Source organism: Ranitomeya imitator, chromosome 1 (genome assembly GCF_032444005.1).
Source record: "Ranitomeya imitator isolate aRanImi1 chromosome 1, aRanImi1.pri, whole genome shotgun sequence".
Classification (NCBI taxonomy): domain Eukaryota; kingdom Metazoa; phylum Chordata; class Amphibia; order Anura; family Dendrobatidae; genus Ranitomeya; species Ranitomeya imitator.
Genome location: NC_091282.1, coordinates 929,038,484 through 929,056,145, shown reverse-complemented (window position 1 = coordinate 929,056,145; position 17,662 = coordinate 929,038,484). Strand labels below are relative to the sequence as shown.

At 43.8% G+C, this 17,662-nt stretch overlaps 1 protein-coding gene across 1 annotated transcript in view; it reads right to left on the bottom strand.

Annotated features, from left to right (window-relative positions):
* The window catches only part of LOC138658225 (melanopsin-B-like), a 297,854-nt gene that overhangs the window by 118,753 nt on the left and 161,439 nt on the right, over positions 1-17,662 (bottom strand). The gene's annotated exons all lie outside the window — the stretch shown is intronic.

The window sequence follows — 17,662 nt, the reverse complement described above, 5'->3', positions numbered from 1 at the left end:
ACGCAATATACCTCCCCCTCTGCCTAAAGCCGTGGGGCTTGGCACTTTTCCCCCACTAGACAAGGGATTCTTGATAGGGCATCAGCATTACCGTGCAGCTTCCCGGCCCTATGCTCCACATGGAAACTGAAGTCCTGTAGGGCTAAGAACCAACGGGTGACCCTAGCATTTCTACCCTTCGTTTCCCTCATCTAAGTGGGGCATGGTCGGATATCAGTCTAAATTTACGTCCCAGCAGATAGTACCGTAACATGTCCACTGTCCACTTTATGGCCAAACACTCCTTCTCTACGACTGAGTAATTCTTCTCAGACGAGGACAGTTTCCTACTCAGATAGAGAACAGGATGCTCCTCCCCATGTAGCTATTGGGAAAGGACTGCTCCTACCCCAACATCTGAAGCATCAGTTTGAAGAATAAACGCTTTCTTAAAGTTTGGGGCCATCAGAACGGGTTGCTTACACAGAGCCTCTTTCATTTCTTGGAAGGCTGACTCTGTCTCTTCGGACCATTTGACCATTACTGATTTCGTCCCCTTTAGCAGATCAGTCAGACCGTGACGAAGTTTGGGATGAACCTCCTGTAATATACAACGATCTCCATAAAGGCTTTAACTTACTTTTTGGAGAGTGGCTTTGGCCATGTTTGAATTGCCTCCACTTTACTGATGTGGGATTTTATTTCTCCACGGCCCACTACATATCCTAGGTACTTAGCTTCTTCCTTACCCAAGGCACACTTCTTCGGGTTTACTGTAAACCCCGCCTCCCTTAGAGCATCAAACACTGCTTGGACTTTTTCCAGATGACTCTCCCAGTCCGGGCTAAAGATTTTGATATCATCGAGGTACACAGCAGCATATGGCTTATGGGGTGCAAGGATTCTATCCATAGCCCTCTGGAAGGTCGCCGGAGCTCCCTGTAGGCCAAACGGCATCCGGACATACTGGAAGCCTCCATCTGGTGTAGAAAACGCCGTCTTCTCCTTGGCTTCCTGTGCCATGGGAATCTGCCAATATCCCTTTGTCAAATCCAAGTTTGTTTTATACCTGGCGGGCCCAAGTCTTTCGATGAGCTCATCAATGCGGGGCATGGGATATGCGTCGAACTTGGAGACCTCATTCAACTTCCGATAGTCATTGCAAAATCTCCACTCCCCATCAGGTTTTGGGACCAGGACAATTGGGCTTGACCAACCTCTCTTGGATTCCTCAATGACTCCAAGCTTCACCATACACTCCACCTCCTTGGAGATTACTTCTCGACGGGCCTCAGGAATTCGGTAGGGCTTCACGTTCACCCGCACATGTGGCTCTGTCAGAGCCTCGTGCTCTATGACCTTCGTGTATCCTGGCAACTCTGAAAACAGGTCCCTGTTCTTCTGCAGTAACTCCCAGCACTGCTGTTTCTGGGTCTTCGATAGCGTCTCCGCTATAGTAACCCCTCCAACCTCACCTTCTGGGTTGCTTAGCAAAGATGGAGTTACTACCGTCTCTCTATCTTGCCATGGCTTGATGAGGTTGACATGGTAGACTTGGATTGGTTTCCGTCTTCCTGGTTGGTGAATTTCATAGTTTACCTCACCAAGCTTCTTGATGACCTCATATGGCCCTTGCCATTTGGCCAAGAACTTGCTCTCCACCGTCGGAACTAACACAAGAACTGGGTCTCCCAGATTGAACTGCCTAACTCTTGCAGACTGGTTGTAGACCCTGGCCTGAGCTTCTTGTGCCTGAAGGAGGTGTTCTTTCACGATAGGCATAAACTTTGCAATCCTCTGCTGCATCAAGCCCACATGCTCAATGATGCTTCTGTGGGGCGCGACTTCGGCTTCTCAGGTTTCCTTGGCTATATCCAGGAGTCCTCGCGGATGTCAGCCATACAGAAGCTCAAACGGTGAGAACCCTGTGGAGGCCTGTGGAACTTCACGAATGGAAAACATCAGATATGGTAAGATGCAGTCCCAGTCTCTACCATCTTTCTCTATAGCTTTTCTCAGCATGCTCTTCAGTGTCTTGTTAAATCTCTCAACAAGGCCATCTGACTGGGGATGGTACACCGAGGTCCTCAACTGGGAGATTTTCAGGACTTTGCATAACTACCTCATCACCTTGCTCATGAAAGGTGTCCCCTGGTCAGTCATGATCTCCTTCGGCAGACCTGTCCGGGAAAACACATGGACCAACTCGCGGGCTATACTCTTCGAGGAAGAATTTCACAAGGGAATTGCCTCAGGATAGTGTGTGGCATAGTCCAGGATGACTAATATATACTGATGGCCCTGGGCTGATTTTACTAAGGGACTGACCAAGTCCATGGCAATTCTTTAGAATGGCACCTCAATAATGGGCAATGGCACAAGGGGGCTCCGGAAATGAGGAGTCGGAGCAGTTAGCTGACATGTAGGGCAGGACCTGCAATAGTTCACTATTTCCCGGTGACACCCAGGCCAATAGAACCTCTGCACAACCCGTTCCTGCATTCTTTTCACCCCTAGGTGTCCACCCAAGATGTGTGAATGGGCCATGTCCAACACCTTCCGTCTATATGGACCCGGCACTACCAACTGCTCTACCAACTCCTCCCTTATTTTCGTGACCCGGTACAACAACTACCCACTCATCAGAAAACAGGGAAATCTTGTGTCTGCCCCTGGCTCCTGTACAACCCCATTAATAACTGTGACATTATTAAAGGCTTCCCTCAGAGTGGGGTCCCTATGTTGGGCAGTACCAAAATTTTCACCAGTTACCTCTAACTCCAGAATGTCAGATGCAGGGGACACTTCCTCCTCATCACCAACCAGAACACAAAAAGGAAACCTGTCTGTCTCTGGGTCTGGTGATACCTTTTTAGGGTTCATTGGTTCCCTACTCTTGCTAGGGACCTCAGAACCCTTTCCCCACAAATCCCAAAACAAACAGAAATCCTGAACGATGCCGACTTCATGTGACTCAGTGCCACACGCCGTTTCCATATCCACCCTGGCCATAGGGTAGTCCTTTGCATCACCATCTATGCACCACACGCCGACCTTCTTTCCCGGGAGCAGGTGGAGAGGAAAAGTGGCCCTCACCAGGGTCACTAAGCTCCCCGAGTCTAACAGCGCCGTTACTGCTCGACCATTCACCTTTACGGGACACGCTTGAGGCCCCTCGTTGGGCAGAGAGTTCACACTGCAGGCTGGATATGCGTAGTATGAACTACTGCGTCCCATGCTGCAGTCCATCTGCTCAGTGGTCTGGGAACAATGGGCAGCTATATGTCCTGGCCCGTGGCACCTCCAACAAATAATATCACCCGTAGGGACCTTGGGCACCACCTCCCCCGCCCTTTGTGACCTTGGATGCCCCACCCCTTTTTGGGACTCAGCCCCCTTCTGGGACCCCCAGTACGGCATGGGCTGCCTCCCGAAGGAGCCTTCCAACCCTTGGTATCTCTAAACCAGTCCGATCAGCTCATCGGCATTCTGGGGATCACCCTGGGCAACCCAAGTCTGTATGGGCCTCAGGAGGGAATGCACAAACCGATCCATCATCACTCGTTCTACCATCTGTGCAGGTGTAGATGACTCTGGCTGCAGCCATTTCTGGACCAGGTGCAACAGATCAAACATTTGGGAGCGAGGCGGTTTGTCCCGGTGATAGGCCCAACAGTGAATTCGGCTTTCAATTTGTGATACTCCTTGGCATCCTGCAAGGTCAAGTCATAGTACGCCTTCTGGGGTTCTCCCGTCAGGTATGGCGCCAGTACCTCTGCCCACTGCTCTGGCGGAAGTTTTTCCTTCTCAGCAACCCTCTCAAACACCGTCAGGAAGGCCTCAACATCATCCCCGGGGGTCATTTTCTGGAATGCGCGTCTTACCGCCTTCCGGACGTGGGCGTCATCAGCCAGAGCTGGGGTTGGGGCACTCGTCTTGCCCTGGATGGCGGTTGCCAGAAGCTGCATCTGCTGCTGTTGCTCCTGCAGGCTCTGTTGTATCTGCTGCTGTTGCTCCTGCTGGCTCTGTTGTATCTGCTGCCGTTGCTCCTGTTGGCTCTGTTGTATCTGCTGCATCAACAGCCTGTTGGTCTCTTGCTGTATCTGCTGCCGTTGCTCCTGCTGTGACTGCAACTGGAGCAAGTGTTTCAGCAGGTCCTCCATTTTCCCCGGCAATGCTTACTAGCTTGCAACAGACTTGACCCAGGACATTCAATAATAGACTCCGCTGGGAACGCTGCCCACATTCTCCACCAATTGTAGGGGTTTCACTCACTCAGGTGCGATGGCTGACACTCAGGAGGCACGTTCCATTAAAAGTTCACAGAGTTTATTGCTCCATAAACCACATAGCAAAATAACAGAAAGCAAATAGCCTTTAGCTCAGGAAAAGAAAAACAAGTGTCCAGTCCTTCAGGCTCAGTCCTGGAGCCTTAACACACTCTGGAGGAATTCACCTCCACACATATACCTCCTGTGTTAAACATTAGCCATTCTTTTATAGGTCTAACCACACCCAGGAACCCATCACATGATTAGACATGTGGCTATGACATCACCACAGGTCCTGAAACACACATAGATAGGCATGGTTATGTCACAGCGACAAGCCACCTATGTGACACATATCTCCCGTTGACTATACGACCTTTAGCCACGCTAATATATATATATACAGTATATATATATATATGTATATATATATATATACACACACACTAGATGGTGGCCCGATTCTAACACATCGGGTATTCTAGAATTTGCATTTCCACGTAGTATATTGCACAGCCCACGTAGTATATTGCCCAGCCTCGTAGTATATTGCCCAGCCACGTAGTATATTGCCCAGCCACGTAGTATATTGCCCAGCCACGTAGTATATTGGCCAGATATGTAGTATATTGCCCAGTCACATAGTATATTGCCCAGCCACATAGTATATTGCCCAGTTACGTGGTATATTGCCTAGTGATGTAGAATATTTCGCAGACACGTAGTATATTGCCCAGTTACATAGTATATTGCCCAGCCACGTAGTATATTGCCCAGTTATGTAGTATATAGCCCAGTGACGTAGTATATTGCCGAGTGACGTAGTATATTGCCGAGTGACGTAGTAAAATGCCCAGCCACGTAGTATATTGCCCAGTTACGTAGTATTTTGTCCAGTGATGTAGTATAGTGCCCAGTGATGTAGTATATTGCCCAGTTACATAGTATATTGCCCAGTGACGTAGTATACAGCACAGAGCCACGTAGTATACAGCACAGAGCCACGTAGTATATTGCACAGCGAAGTAGTATACAGCACAGAGCCATGTAGTATATTGGCCAGTCACGTAGTATATTGCCTAGTGATGTAGAATATTTCGCAGACACGTAGTATATTGCCCAGCCACGTAGTATATTGCCCAGTTATGTAGTATATAGCCCAGTGACGTAGTATATTGCCGAGTGACGTAGTATATTGCCGAGTGACGTAGTAAAATGCCCAGCCACGTAGTATATTGCCCAGTTACGTAGTATTTTGTCCAGTGATGTAGTATAGTGCCCAGTGATGTAGTATATTGCCCAGTTACATAGTATATTGCCCAGTGACGTAGTATACAGCACAGAGCCACATAGTATACAGCACAGAGCCACGTAGTATATTGCACAGTGAAGTAGTATACAGCACAGAGCCACGTAGTATATTGGCCAGTCACGTAGTATATTGCCCAGCCAGGTTTGTCACAGGTGAAAAAAATAAAAATAAATATATACTCACCTTTCCAAACTCCCCTTGTAGTCCATAGCAGCTTGCGGTCCCATGGTTGGTATCAGAGCACAGGGCCTGTGATGACGTCGCGGTCACATGACTGTGACATCATGGCAGGTCCTTGGCGCGCAGGGCATGTGATGACGTCATGGTCACATGACCGTGACGTCATGGCAGGTCCTTCTGCCATACCATCTTTGCCACCGGAAACTGCAGCGGAAGATGGCGGCCAGAGGGAGCGGCTCAGCGGACTACGGATGGTGAGTATAGCAGGTTTATTTTTTTTTAAATTATTTTTAACATTATATTTTTTTACTATTGATGCCGCATAGGCAGCGTCAATAGTAAAAAGTTGGGGATACACAGAGTTAATAGCGGCGGTAATGGAGTGCGTTACCCACAGCACAACGCGGTCTATTACCGCCGGCATTAACCCTGTGTTAGCGGTGACCAGAGGGGAGTATGCGGGCGACAGGCACTGACTGCGGGGAGTAAGGAGCGGCCATTTTCTTCCGGACTGTGCCAGTCGCTGATGGGTCGTGGCAGCCATGACAGGCAGCTGGCAAGACCAATCAGTGAATGTATAACCATGACAGAAAGAAGGACAGACAGACAGACAGAAAGACAGAAGTGACCCTTAGACAATTATATAGTAGATATACATTCAGGACTGCATGTGACTACTTGATAAAGTCATGAATCTTCACGACTTACTGTACCATAAGAAGCAGCCAAGGTTATTTTGCAGTTAATAATTTATAAATCCCTTTAATTTTTATACCATCTGTTTATATCATACTGTGGAAGAAAAAAAAAAATGAAATACTATTTCACTCATACTAACACATTAATGTAGCCTATAAAAATTGTAAACTAATAAGTATGTTATCATACCTTTTATTCACCTTGATCTACCTGGTGTAGTGTTCTGCCATCTTCCTGACGTCACTTCCACAAACAGCTTTTTGGTGTAGACAGCTGGCTGGAGAGCCAACATTAATCCAAGAAGCTGCCAAAGAAGAAAGAAGTGACGTCAGAAGATGGTCAGTTAATGAAGGCATCGCACTAACAAAATGTTTGGATCAGTGCCATGCACCAACTTTCACACCCATACCTGACAACAAAAAGAGGGTCATACGAAAGAAAAAGATGTTTAGCTATTTCATAGCCCTAATTTTGAATAGCTTTCAAGTAAATATTGTGGTTAAAACGTAAGAAATGCATGATAGACAAGCATTTGTTGTGATACAGTACAAATATCAGAACAAGCAAAGTGAATACAGCATTTCATTACATTCCATAAAGTCGTATTCTCAAATTGTTTGCTGAGAAACTCAGAACTATGCATTCTCCTTACTTCTTGTTTGCTTGGTTTGAGCTTTTTGAATAATAATTCTGGTCAGGAGCTCCATTTTGTTACTACAGATAAATGGTCTGTCAGCGTTTGTTCTGAGTCTAAACAGTTCCTTTGAACAAGCACAGGGCTAAAGCAAATGAGTGCCATGAGTGAGAGAATTGTTCTGGAAACTGCCAATGCTGGGGGCTGATGGATTGTGATTATGTAGGAGTAATAAGAGCCTTGTCCAGAGCTGCTAGGAAAGGGGTGGAGAAGGTGAGCAGCTAACTGCCATATAGAAATGAATGAACTGGACAAAGCTGAGTGGGATACAAGGAGTTATCTCCTCTTGTTGAATGCAACTACTAAGCACACTGGTGGCCAAGCTCTTTGGAAACCAGCTGTACACTTTGTAAGATAAAAGCTCTCAGAACGGGAATGAAAGTGGATAGAAAAACCAAGTCAATTGCAATCTAGCTTATTTTATGCTAAGTAAAGCAATTTAATCAACATGAGAAAACCCCTTTAAAAGCAAAACTGTAATTTCACGTGACTATTCAGAATTGGCTGTCATGTATGTGTAAATAAAGACTAATGTTATTATCTGGACTTCATATGACTTCTACCCTACATTCATCATTAGTTTCTTTCTCTGCTGACTCTAAATTTACAGTTTTCTCTGAGCTAGTGGGAGAAGACTATCGGCGGTGATGTCTCACATGCACAGTAATCATTTGAGGAATGACTTAAATTGTCTAAATTACAAAATTCCTGGGATACATTACTGTTATTCATGGAATATGAAACTGGAATTTTATGTGCATTATTCATGCAATGCTCAAACTGTCTATTATTTTGTTTAAGCATCCTCTGAAATTGTATAAATCACTGTGCTTTTTCTTTTAATAATATATTCCAGTTTTATGTAAAAAAAAAGTTGATGCTTTCTAATATATTTTGAAATTTTTCACGAATTTCTCTTCTTTTAAATATATTTTTTATTATTTTAAAGACATCAAATGACTAACTACTTTGCATATTCACATTGAGAAAGACACAATTGGCAAACTGAGTTTTTGAAGTAGTTTGCACTTTGCAGAGTGAGTTGCAAATAAGGGTTCTTTCATACTGCATTCTGGCACCCATTAGATTGACGTTGGGTCTTACATCTGAATCCCCTGCAAAACAGGACTTAGGCCATAGACTATAATAGTGCCGACAGAGTGAACGTGTGCTCTGTCCTGAATCATTTTCAGGCATGCGTGCCTACAGGAGGTGAACACTCAGATGGTGTAGACTGTGTACATGCCTGAAATTGATGCATTGAGAGAGCACTAGTGTTGAGCATTCCGATACTGAAAATATCGGGTATTGGCCGATATTTGCTGTATCGGAATTCCGATACCGAGTTCCGATATTTTTGCGATATCGGAAATCGAAATCGGAAGTTCCTATAAGTTCCCAGTCATCTTCGGCGTGTGCGGTGCGTATGGTTCCCAGGGTCTGGAAGAGAGGAGACTCTCCTTCAGGCCCTGGGATCCATATTCATGTAAAAAATAAAGAATAAAAATAAAAAATATGGATATACTCACCCCTCTGATGAACCCTGGCTGTAACCGCTGCAAGCATCTGCTGCTCACCTGACCGCGACGTCATCGAAGGTCCTTCACTCTCAGCATTCTTAGGAACAGAGGCAGATGCTTGAAGCGGTGACAGCCAGGGTTCGTCGGAGGGGTGAGTATATCCATATTTTTTATTTTTATTCTTTATTTTTTACATGAATATAGATACCAGGGCCTGAAGGAGAGTTTCCTCTCCTTCAGACCCTGGGAACCATCCAGGATCACTTCCGATATTTGTGTCCCATTGACTTGCATTGGTATCGGGTATCGGTATCGGCGATATCCGATATTTTTTGGATATCGGCCGATCCCATCCGATACCGATACTTTCAAATATCGGAAGGTATCACTCAACACTAGAGAGCACATATTCGCTCTGTCGGCACCATTTTAATTTATGTCTCCATTGGTGCATATGCTCGAATCCTGTTTTGTGGTTGGTTAGAACATAAGTTCCGTCGGGACCAACAAACAGGCAACAGAGTGCAGTATGAAAGCACCCTAAGAAAGGAGACTACTTTAGTTCATAAATTGGTAAATTACTCTTGTGGGCTACTAGTGTGAATATAGGTAAATAATATATGAATGAAGTACAATAAATGGATGGAAGAAGGAGGGATAAGTCTTGGGAGGGTCTCTGATGATCTGTAGAGCGCATGTTTAAAGGGAAAAGTAGATAGATAAGGGTCTAGCTTTTATTTGATGGTAGCTCATATAAGAGTGTGTCAGAGACAAACATGCTCTTATTTTATTCCTAATAAAATTGGTGGGCTTTTTGTTGTAATATGAATAATGCTTTAGAATGTTCAAATATTATTGTTGTGGATGACTCAACATGCACTTTGATAAAAGTGTACTGTATTTTTTGGACCATAAGATGCACTCACCCCCTTCCAAATTTGGGGGGAAAATGGGTGTGTGTCTTATAGTAGGAATGTACTTAACAGTAGTGTGGCAGCAGTAGTCAGGCGATTCTGCTGTGGTCTGACACTGCATGATTTCATTCCCATCCCAGGCTGGTGCGGCATTATTCGGTGGTGTTCGGTGGTGCAGGAGCTCCGCTGACATTTTGTGAAAGCCCGGAGCCCCTGCAGTTGCATTGTTACAATGCTTTGGCTTCCAAGATCTCAAACTGTGCACCCCCAAAGAAGCACCATAGCGAAACGCGTGTTGGGGTTCCTCTTCTTCATCCTGCTTTGAGGTTGGTTCACTAACGGCATTCTGATTTTACCATTCTCATTGGCAATGCCTGTGTGTCTTCTATTTATTATAAGCTGTCAGCAGTCATGATTTCTTTGGCTTTTTTCTAATGGCAATAATTTTTTGGATTTCTTTGAGATAGTCTCTATTTTTATGTATAACTAGCTGAAGAGCCCGGCGTTACCTGGGCATAGTAAATATCTGTGGTTAGTTATAGCACCTCACTTTTTCCCCCTCACATCTCTCATTTTCTCCCTCACACCTCTCATATTCTCCCTCACTCCTCTCATTCTCCCCTAACACTTGTCATTTCGACCTCACATTTGTCATTTTCTGATCACTCCACTATTTTTCCTCACTCCTCTCATTTTGCACTCACACCTTTTTATTTTCACCTCACACCTCTCATTTTCACCTCAGTATATACGTTTGTCATCTCTCTTACATATAGTATACACCTGTATGTCATCTCCTGTATATAGTATATACCTGTATGTCATCTCCTGTATATAGTATATACCTGTGTGTCATCTCCCCTTTATATAGTATATACCTGTATGTCATCTTCTATATATAGCATATACATGTATGTCATCTCCTGTATATACTATATACCTGTAGGTCATCTGCTCCTGTATATAGTATATACCTGTGTGTCATCTCCTCCTGTATTTAGTATATACCTGTATGTCATCTCCTGTATATAGTATATACCTGTGTGTCATCTCCCCTTTATATAGTATATACCTGTATGTCATCTTCTATATATAGCATATACATGTATGTCATCTCCTGTATATACTATATACCTGTAGGTCATCTGCTCCTGTATATAGTATATACCTGTGTGTCATCTCCTCCTGTATATAGTATATACGTGCATGTCATCCCCTCCTGTATATAGTATGTACCTGTATGTCATCTCCTCCTCTATATAGTATATACCTCTGTGTCATCTCTCCTGTATATAGTATATATCTGTGTGTCATCTCCCCTGTATATCTATATATATAATTGCCTAAGGGTTTTTCCGTCTGTCTGTCTTTCTGTCTGTCTGTCTGTCTGTCTTTCTTTCTGTCTGTCTGTCCTGGAAATCCCGCCTCACTGATTGGTCGAGGCCTGGGCACAGCATCGACGTAGAAATCCCGCGCCTCTGATCAGCAACGGGCACAGCGACGATGATGTCATAAAGGACGTAGAGCCTGGCGGCCTCGACCAATCAGCGACGGGCACAGTATAGACGTAGATGTCATAATGGTTGCCATGGCGACGATGATGTCATAAAGGTTGCCTCGACCAATCAGCGACGGGCACAGTCTGCCGCGAATTCTGGAATCATCATTGTCCATATACTACGGGGACATGCATATTCTAGAATACCCGATGCGTTAGAATCGGGCCACAGCGACGATGATGTCATAAAGGACGTAGACATCCCGCGTCTCTGATTGGTCGAGGCCGCCAGGCCTCGACCAATCAGCAACGGGCACAGCGACGATGATGTCATAAAGGACGTAGAAATCTCACGTTTCTGATTCAGCGACGGGCACAGTATCGACGTAGATGTCATAATGGTTGCCATGGCGACGAATATTCTAGAATACCCGATGCATTAGAATCGGGCCACAATCTAGTAGTATATACCTGTGTGTCATCTCCTCCTGTATTAGACCTCGTTCACACGTTATTTGCTCAGTATTTTTACCTCAGTATTTGTAAGCTAAATTGGCAGCCTGATAAATCCCCAGCCAACAGGAAGCCCTCCCCCCTGGCAGTATATATTAGCTCACACATACACATAATAGACAGGTCATGTGACTGACAGCTGCCGTATTTCCTATATGGTACATTTGTTGCTCTTGTAGTTTGTCTGCTTATTAATCAGATTTTTATTTTTGAAGGATAATACCAGACTCTTGTGTGTTTTAGGGCTAGTTTCGTTTGTCAAGTTGTGTGTTGAGTTGCGTGTGGCGACATGCATGTAGCGACTTTTGTGAGATGAGTTTTGTGTGGCGACATGCGTGTAGCAACTTTTTGTGTGTCGAGTTGCATGTGACAGGTTAGTGTAGCAAGTTGTGTGCAGCAAGGTTTGTGCATGGCGAGTTTTGCGCGTGGCGAGTTTTATACGTGGTGCCTTTTGAGTATGTGCAAGTTTTGTGTGAGGCAACTTTTGCATGTGTTGCAACTTTTGTGCATGTGGCATTTTTTCCGCGTGTGCAAGTTTTGCATGTGGCGAGATTTCCATGAGGTGAGTTTTACACTTGTGGCGAGTTTTGCGTGAGCCTAGTTTTTGCATGTGGCGAGTTTTGCGCATGGCGAGTTTTGAGCGCCAACTTTTGTGTTTCGACTTTTATGTGGCGAGGTTGGTGTATGTGTGGTGAAATGTGTGCTGAGGGTAATATGTGTTCAAGCACGTGGTAGTGTGTGGCGCATTTTGTGTGTGTGTTCATATCCCCGTGTGTGGTGAGTATCCCATGTCGGGACCCCACCTTAGCAACTGTACGGTATATACTCTTTGGCGCCATCGCTCTCACTCTTTAAGTCCCCCTTGTCACATCTGGCAGCTGTCAATTTGCCTCCAACACTTTTCCTTTCACTTTTCCCCATTATGTAGATAGGGGCAAAATTGTTTGGTGAATTGGAAAGCGCGGGGTTAAAATTTCATCTCACAACATAGCCTATGACGCCCTCAGGGTCCAGACGTGTGACTGTGCAAAATTTTGTGGCTGTAGCTGCGACGCCTCCAACACTTTTCCTTTCACTTTTTTCCCCATTATGTAGATAGGGGCAAAATTGTTTGGTGAATTGGAACGCGCGGGGTTAAAATTTTGCCTCACAACATAGCCTATGACGCTCTCGGGGTCCAGACGTGTGACTGTGCAAAATTTTGTGGCTGTAGCTGCGACGCCTCCAACACTTTTCCTTTCACTTTTTCCCCATTATGTAGATAGGGGCAAAATTGTTTGGTGAATTGGAAAGCGCGGGGTTAAAATTTTGCCTCACAACAGAGCCTATGACGCTCTCAGGGTCCAGACGTGTGAGTGTGCAAAATTTTGTGGCTGTAGCTGCGACGGTGCAGATGCCAATCCCGGACATACACACACACACACACACACACATTCAGCTTTATATATTAGACTAGCTGAAGAGCCCGGCGTTGCCTGGGCATAGTAAATATCTGTGGTTAGTTATAGCACCTCACTTCTCTTATTTTCCCATCACGCCTCTCATTTTCCCAATCACATCTTTCATTTTCCCCCTCACATCTCTCATTTTCTCCCACTCCTCTCATTCCCCCCCCAACACTTGTCATTTCGACCTCACATCTGTCATTTTCCGATCACTCCACTATTTTCTCTCACTCCTCTCATTTTGCACTCACACCTTTTCATTTTCACCTCACACCTCTCATTTTCACCTCAGTATATACATGTTTGTCATCTCCCTTATATATAGTATACACCTGTATGTCATCTCCTGTATATAGTATATACCTGTATGTCATCTCCCCTGTATATAGTATATACCTGCTGTGTGTCATCTCCCCTGTATATAGTATATACCTGTATGTCATCTCCTCCTATATATAGTATATACCTGTATGTCATCTCCTTCTATATATAGTATATACCTGTATGTCATCTCCTCCTGTACATAGTATATACCTGTGTGTCTTCTCCCCTGTATATAGTATATATCTGTGTGTCATCTCCTCCTGTATATAGTATATACCTGTATGTCATCTCCTCCTCTATATAGTATATACCTGTATGTCATCTCCTCCTGTATATAGTATGTACCTGTATGTCATCTCTTCCTCTATATAGTATATACCTGTGTGTCATCTCCCCTGTATATAGAATATACCTGTGTGTCATCTCCTCCTGTATTAGACCTCGTTCACACGTTGTTTACTCAGTATTTTTACCTCAGTATTTGTAAGCTAAATTGGCAGCCTGATAAATCCCCAGCCAACAGGAAGCCCTCCCCCTGGCAGTATATATTAGCTCACACATACACATAATAGACAGGTCATGTGACTGACAGCTGCCATATTTCCTATATGGTATATTTGTTGCTCTTGTAGTTTGTCTGCTTATTAATCAGATTTTTATTTTTGAAGGATAATACCAGACTTGTGTGTGTTTTAGGGCGAGTTTCGTTTGTCAAGTTGTGTGTGTTGAGTTGCGTGTGGCGACATGCATGTAGCGACTTGTGAGATGAGTTTTGTGTGGCAACATGCGTGTAGCAACTTTTTTTGTCGAGTTGCATGTGACAGGTGAGTGCAGCAAGTTGTGTGCAGCAAGTTTTGCGCATGGCGAGTTTTTGCGCATGGCGAGTTTTATGTGTGGTGCCTTTTGAGTATGTGCAAGTTTTGTGTGAGGCAACTTTTGCATGTGTTGCAACTTTTGTGCATGTGGCAATTTTTGCGCGTGTGCAAGTTTTGCGTGTGGTGAGTTTTCATTGAGGTGAGTTTTGCACTTGTGGCGAGTTTTGCGTGAGCCTAGTTTTTGCATGTGGTGAGTTTTGCGCATGGCGAGTTTTGAGCGGCGACTTTTGTGTTTCGACTTTTATGTGGCGAGGTTGGTGTATGTGTGGTGAAATGTGTGCTGAGGGTAATATGTGTTCAAGCATCTGGTAGTGTGTGGTGCATTTTGTGTGTGTTCATATCCCCGTGTGTGGTGAGTATCCCATGTCGGGGCCCCACCTTAGCAACTGTCCGGTATATACTCTTTGGTGCCATCGCTCTCATTCTTTAAGTCCCCCTTGTCACATCTGGCAGCTGTCAATTTGCCTCCAACACTTTTTCTTTCACTTTTCCCCATTATGTAGATAGGGGCAAAATTGTTTGGTGAATTGGAAAGCGTGGGGTTAAAATTTCACCTCACAACATAGCCTATGACGCTCTCAGGGTCCAGACGTGTGACTGTGCAAAATTTTGTGGCTGTAGCTGCGACGCCTCCAACACTTGTCCTTTCACTTTTTTCCCCATTATGTAGATAGGGGCAAAATTGTTTGGTGAATTGGAACGCGCGGGGTTAAAATTTCGCCTCACAACATAGCCTATGACGCTCTCGGGGTCCAGACGTGTGACCGTGCAAAATTTTGTGGCTGTAGCTGCGACGGTGCAGATGCCAATCCCGGACATACATACACACACACATACACACATTCAGCTTTATATATTAGATTTTGCATTGCACTTGCACTTGCCACTTCATGAATTAAAGCCTTTATGAATATCCACATCTATTCTTGTTTACTGCCATATCATTGCTTTTCCCAATATTTGATGTGCTGCTTTTTATTAACTTACTAATGATGGAGACAATATCATGTATATACATTAGTGTGGTTTGAATATACCCTTTTGATATACAGGATATAACCAACCATCTGTGGACGTGGCACTTAGGTGTCACTACTCCTTTAAATTTGCTATTTTTTCTTATAAACTTTTTAACGTATGTTATTAATATTTTTCAATAAAAAATTAATTTTTGTCTATTGCTCTGTGGTCCATATTTTCTTTTTGGTTGATATTGTTTTACATATAATAAATTACTTGCACACTGTCAGTACTCCACACTGTCAGGGGTGCTGACAGTGTGTAAATGATCACTGACCACTCTTTGGACTAGTCCAACTGTGTGCAAAAACTTCCCTGTAGTGGTAAACCATCTGAGCAGAATAATCAGTGCTGCTAATGTGCAGTCATGGCTGAAAGTGTTGACACCCTTGAAATTGTTCCAGAAAATGATTGCAATTACACATGTTTTGTTATGCAAATTGCCTCTTCAGAGATCAAGAAGACTTAACCCCTTAAGCCCCGAGGGTGGTTTGCACGTTAATGACCGGGCCAATTTTTACAATTCTGACCACTGTCCCTTTATGAGGTTATAACTCTGGAACGCTTCAACGGATCTTGGCGATTCTGACATTGTTTTCTCGTGACATATTGTACTTCATTTTAGTAGTAACATTTATTCGATATAACTTGCGTTTATTTGTGAAAAAAACGGAAATTTGGCGAAAATTTAGAAAGTTTTGCAATTTTCCAACTTTAAATTTTTATGCCCTTAAATCACAGAGATATCTCACGCAAAATACTTAATAAGTAACATTTCCCACATGTCTACTTTACATCAGCACAATTTTGGAACCAAAATTTTTTTTTGTTAGGGAGTTATAAGGGTTAAAAGTTGACCAGCAATTTCTCATTTTTACAACACCATTTTTTTTTAGGGACCACATCTCATTTGATGTCATTTTGAGGGGTCTATATGATAGAAAATACCCAAGTGTGAGACCATTCTAAAAACTGCACCCCTCAAGGTGCTCAAAACCACATTCAAGAAGTTTATTAACCCTTCAGGGGTTTCACAGGAATTTTTGGAATGTTTAAATAAGAATGAATATTTAACTTTTTTTCACACAAAATTTATTTCAGCTCCAATTTGTTTTATTTTACCAAGGGTAACAGGATAAAATGGACCCCAAAAGTTGTTGTCCAATTTGTCCTGAGTACGCTGATAGCCCATATGTGGGAGTAAACCACTGTTTGGGCGCATGGCAGAGCTCGGAAGGGAAGGAGCGCCATTTGACTTTTAAATGCAAAATTGACAGGAATTGAGATGGGACACCATGTTGCGTTTGGAGAGCCACTGATGTGCCTAAACATTGAAACCCCCCCACAAGTGACACCATTTTGGAAAGTAGACACCCTAAGGAACTTATCTAGATGTGTGGTGACCACTTTGACCCACCAATTGCTTCACAGAAGTTTATAATGCAGAGCCGTAAAAATAAAAAATCATATTTTTTCACAAAAATGATCTTTTCGCCCCCAATTTTTTATTTTCCCAAGAGTAAGAGAAGAAATTGGACCTCAAAAATTGTTGGCCAATTTGTCCTGAGTACGCTGATACCCCATATATGGGTGTAAACCATTGTTTGGGCGTATGGCAGAGCTCGGAAGGGAAGGAGCGCCATTTGACTTTTCAATGCAAAATTGACTGGAATTGAGATGGGACGCCATGTTGCGTTTGGAGAGCCCCTGATGTGCCTAAACATTGGAACCCCTCACAAGTGACACCATTTTGAAAAGTAGACCCCTTAAGGAACTTATCTAGATGTGTGGTGAGCACTTTGACCCAACAAGTGCTTCACAGAAGTTTATAATGCAGAGCCGTAAAAATAAAAAATCTTATTTTTTCACAAAAATGATCTTTTCGCCCCCAATTTTTTATTTTCCCAAGGGTAAGAGAAGAAATTAGACCACAAAAGTTGTTGTGCAATTTGTCCTGAGTGCGACGATACCCCATATGTGGGGGTAAACCACTTTTTGGGTGCATAGCAGAGCTCGGAAGGGAAGGAGCGCCATTTGACTTTTCAATGCAAAATTGACTGGAATTAAGTTGGGACGCCATGTTGGTTTGGAGAGCCCCTGATGTGCCTAAACATTAAAACCCCCCACAAGTGACACCATTTTGGAAACTAGACCCCATAAGGAACTTATCTAGATGTGTTTTGAGAGCTTTGAACCCCCAAATGTTTCACTACAGTTTATAACGCAGAGCCGTTAAAATAATTTATTTATTTTTTTCGCAAAAATTATTTTTTAGCCCCCAGTTTTGTATTTTCACAAGGGTAACATAATAAATTGGACCCCAAAAGTTGTTGTCCAATTTGTCCTGAGTACGCTGATACCCCATATGTGGGGGGGAACCACTGTTTGGGCGCATGGCAGAGCTCGGAAGGGAAGGAG